This window comes from Fukomys damarensis, unplaced genomic scaffold (genome assembly GCF_012274545.1).
Source record: "Fukomys damarensis isolate Sample0158 unplaced genomic scaffold, DMR_v1.0_HiC HiC_scaffold_13, whole genome shotgun sequence".
NCBI classification, from domain to species: Eukaryota; Metazoa; Chordata; class Mammalia; order Rodentia; family Bathyergidae; genus Fukomys; species Fukomys damarensis.
The window spans coordinates 17825784-17830511 of NW_022900925.1; the positions used below are offsets into that span (position 1 = coordinate 17825784).

Genomic DNA, 4728 nt, shown 5'->3' on the forward strand with positions numbered 1-4728 from the left:
TTACTGTGTAGCCCAGGCTAGCCTTGAACTCATGGTGATCCTCCTGGCTTAGCCTCCCAAATGCTGGGATTATAGGCATGAGCCCAACTACATTTATGAACGTCTTTTGTTTTGGTACTGGGGATCGACCTCAGGACCTTGTGCTTACAAAGCAGGTGGCAGAACCACTGAGCTACAACCCTGATCTGAACATTTTGTTTTTGTTGTTTTGTTATCAAGGAGCAGAACTCATGATCTTGAGCTTGCCAAGCAGGTGCTATGCTGTTGAGCTACATCCCTACCCCCATTTATGAACATTTTTAGGAGAAATCTTTGGGCTTTGCTGGACAGGATTTGTGACTCAAAATAGGCTAAAACAGCTGTACATAGTGATAGATGCCTATAAGACCAGCACTCTGGGTGGCTAAGGCAGGAGGATCATAGGTAATAAGGGGGTGCTGGGAATGTACTAGCTCAGAGCAGATGCCCTAGGTTCAATCATTAGTTTAAAAAAACCAGAGTGAGGCGGGGGATTTAGCTCAGTGGATGTGCTTCCCCCCCCACCCACAGATGAGACAATAAAGCTGAACTTTTTATTTATTTATTTATTTAGGTGCCAGGGATCAAAACTCGGGACCTTGCACTTCCAGAGGCAGGCGGTGGAACCACTGAGCTAAATCCCTGGCCCTGTGGATATGCATGCTCTTGCAAGCACAAGGTCCTGAATTCGATCCCCAGTACCAAAGAAAAAAAAAAAAGTGGCCAGTCATGGTGGCACATGCCTATAATCCCAGCACTCAGAAGGCTGAGACAGGAGGATCACCACAAGTTCAAGGCCAGCCTGAACTACAAAGCAAGACCCTATCTCAAAAAATAAAGTAAAATAGAGTGGGTCTTTTTTGTAGTCTTCTTTTCCTGTTGAAAGAAGGTGGGGGAAGCACAGAAGAGAAGAGAGTGCTCTGGAGAGGGCAATAATGGGCTTTGTCCTTGGAGGAGCAGAGGGTGAAGCAGAGGTTATGCCCAGGTATTTTATGTTATTTCAGCTTGATTTGAAGACAAAACAAGGGAAAGCAAGCTGGGTTAGCAAAGGTGAGATAAACCCATCCATGGTGGTGCACAGCACTCTGGAGGCTGAGGCAGGAGAATTGCTGTGAGTTTGAGTTCAGCCTGAGCTACATAGTGAGACCCTGTCTCAAAAAAACAAACAAGGGCCGGGGACGTAGCTCAGTGGTTCTGTTGCCTGCCTTGCAAGCACAAGGTCCCGAGTTCAATCCCTGGTACTAAAAACAAACAAACAAACAAAACAAAAGGAAAAAGTGAGGAAAAAGAGAAGCTTGTAGATCTCAAAATGAGTGAAAGCTAGGGAGGTCAAGGAAGAGGCATCCAATTGTCCCCTTAGTGGGTGGTGCTCAGGCTGGGTGACCAGGAAGTTCTGAAGAAAGTGCACTCCAGGGGAGGAGCTTGCTAAGGGCAGAGCTTCCTGTTGTTGCCCCTGGATCCTGGCTTCTTGCCCTTGGCCAAAGCCTAACTTGAGCTTTGGCAGCCTGCTCCCAAGGTCAGAGGCTATATGAAAGGTACCCTTCACCCCCTCTTCTCCCATTTCCTCCCACAACACCTTGAGAAGTCCCTGGAGCTGGCCAGAGGCAGCTATGCCCCAGCCTTCACCAGGACAGAAGATGTGAAATAAGCTGTAGTTTTTGGCCCTTCTCCAGTTTCACTTGATCCAAAGATGGTTTAGGTTTCAAATTGACTGCTTGTCCTCAGAGGCCTCTCTTGCAACACCTCCCAAAACAAAAGCCTAAAAAGGTTTACTCTGAACAGCAGCCCTGTGCATAGGGATTTCCACCCCAGAGAAACAGAGTACCCACACTAAAGAGTTGTTCTTTGATCTTGGACCTGTGGTATGGCTACAAGTTGAGTAACCCTTATCAGAAATGCCCTGGACCAGAAGTGTTTTAAATTTCAGAATTTTTTTGTACTTTGGGATATTCACATATATATATATATACATAATAAAGGGCCAGGGATTTAGCTCAGTGGTTCCTCCGCTTGCCTTGCAAGCACGAGGTCCTGAGTTCAATCGTGGTACCAAAAAAAAAAAAAAAAAAAAGCAACATATACATAATGAGATAGCTTAGGGATGAGACCCAAGTCTGAACATTAAATTCATTTGTTTCATATACACTTTATACACATAGCCTGAATATAGCCTGAAGGTGATTTTATATAGTATTTTGACTGCAACTGTTCACATGAGGTCAGGTGTGGAATTTTCCAATTGTGTTGACATCCTTTTGACACTCAGAATTTTCTGTTTTGGCTGGTTGTGGTAGTTGTATACCTGTAATCCCAGCGACTTGGGATGCTGAAGCTGATCATGAGTTCAAGGTCAGCAGGGGCAATTTAGCAAGACCCTATCTCAAAGATGTAGCTCAGTGGTAGAGTTCCTCTGGGTTCAATCCTAGTGCCACAAAAACAAAGGTTTGATTTTGGAGCATGTGACATGTTCATATTAGGAGTGTTCAACCTGTATTAGCACCCTATACTCAGTGGCAGCCCCAAAAAACTAGATTGGCTCCTAATGATAGTCTTAGATACCAGCTCTCCAAGTTTAGAAGCCCTGTGCATTTGAGAAATTGAGAGTGAAAGAGTGATAGCAGGTATGCCCTATGGTGTTATGGTCAGCCCAAGAAATACCACTCCCTCTTAGTTTCTTCTTGGGAACAGTATCTTCCTCTCTATATATATCCCTTGCACAGAGAAAAACTACTTGTTTGTTGAATGAACGAATAGTTGAATGAAAAATGTAAGGTTTTCCACAGCACCCCTCCTCACTGACCTATTCTGTCCTCTGAAGCTCTCTGTCTTAGTTACTTTCTCCGCACTAGATAAAATGCCCATGCCCACAACTTAAAGAAGAAAAGATTTATTTTGACTGACATTTGTAGTCCATGATGGGCCAACTCCCAGAGCAGAAACAGCATGGCAGAGAGGCATGGTAGACAAAAAGCTGCTCACATCATGACAGCCAGAAAGCGGACAGAGAAGGGCTGAGCCAGGGAGGGAGATACACCCTTCCAGGTAAAGCCCCAGGCAACTGGCCTGTCTTGTCCAAGCCCTACCTCCTAACAGCAAGTGAGCTATAGCGACCTGATGGTATAGTCTTTTTCCCAAAGCCCCACCTATGAGCATACAAGGTTCTTGGGGGACATCTATATATAAACCATAACACACTTACATTCTGAGTTATTCATTGGATAACCTTTATGCAGATTGCCTACAAACTGGATTCTAAATCCCTTAGGGTCAAGGAGAACTTGTCTCCTATTTATGTTAAATTTCAGCAGCTGTCACCCAACAATAGCTGTTGTCAAGCTGCAGAGCACATGCCTGTAATCCTGGCACTCTGGGAGGCCTAGGGAGGAGGATCTCAAGTTCAAGCCCAGTCTGGCCAATTTAGCAGCTGTAATAGTCACTAAGCTGCTTATCCCATGACAGCCAGGAAGCAGAAATAAGAGAGGACCTGGAGACAAGAATGTAGCCTTCCAGGTCACACTGCCAGTGACCTGCCTCTTTAGACCAGGCCTCACCTCCTAACAGTTTATTAAACTCTGAACTCATCAGGGGACTTATGGCTATTGCACCCCCATGATCTAATCTCCCAAAAGCCCCACCTCTGAACGCAAGGCTTTTGGAGGACATTTTAGACGTAAATTATAACACCAATGTAGCAAGATTTTGTCTCAAGATAAAAAATTTAAAAAGGAACTGGGGATGTAGCTCAGTGTGAAGTCCCTGATTCAATCCTTAGACCAAGTAAAAGGCCAGAGTTGCTGCTGGGGTAGAGGGAGACAAACCCAGGAATTGACTGACCCGCAGTGGTTTGCTTTGCTCTCCAGGGGGCTGCTGTGGTTCTGACTATAAACAGTACGTGTTTGGCGGCTGGGCCTGGGCCTGGTGGTGTATCTCCGACACTCAGAGGTAAGGGCCTGGGGGCTCTAGAACTTCTTTCCTAGGGCAAGGGAAAGAGGGGTCTCCAGCATTTCCATGCCCTGCCCCCTTCATCCTGCAGGTTAGCTAGAGCATCACCATTTGCCACCTTCCACTCTAGAGGGAGGGGAGCCCCAAAGAGCAGGTGAAGTAGGCCGCATCAGCATGCAGGAGACACATCAGGCGAGTTTGACCATGCGCTTTCTCCTCACTGGGTTTCTCTTTTCCACTGGAGGTGACATCACTTCTGACCCAGAGAATTCAGGGTCGTACCAGGCAGAATCTTAGTTTCCTGATTCTGATAGAAAAACTTTTTATAAATAACAAAACCTATGAAATGTCACATTGTAAAATGATTTCTGCATCTCTAACAGCAGTTTGTTCAGTTCAAAATCGTTAACAGACACCAGTGACATTAACCACTAAATGAGGTATCTGGTCTCATCCTGAGATAACAGAACACAAGACCCTGAGCTCCAAAGTTCTGTAAAAGTTCCAAATGAAAAAAACAAACAAAAAAACTACATGATTGTAAAAATGCCAAGATTAAAAAAAAAAATTTGTTAACTTTGTTTTCCTGACTGAGAACACCCCTTCCTATGGGCTTAGATTGCTAGGCAAATCCCCAATGTAAACTCCTCTAACAACAAAAAAGTACTACATCTGATTTAAATTTTAACTGTTTTGTGACTGTGATTTATATGTCAGCAATGTAAACTAAAAAAAAAAAAAAATATATATATATATATATATATATAT

General features: G+C 44.4%; 1 protein-coding gene across 2 annotated transcripts in view; it reads left to right on the plus strand.

Annotated features, from left to right (window-relative positions):
* Positions 1-3744: 3744 nt before the first annotated feature.
* Flot2 (flotillin 2) overlaps positions 3745-4728 on the plus strand; it is a 9957-nt gene continuing 8973 nt past the window's right edge. The window contains exon 1 of one of the 2 annotated variants that reach the window (XM_010642279.3): positions 3745-3960. The gene's annotated coding sequence lies outside the window, so the exon portion shown is untranslated. The remainder of the gene's footprint in view (positions 3961-4728) is intronic. The other variant, XM_010642281.3, reaches the window with a different exon arrangement.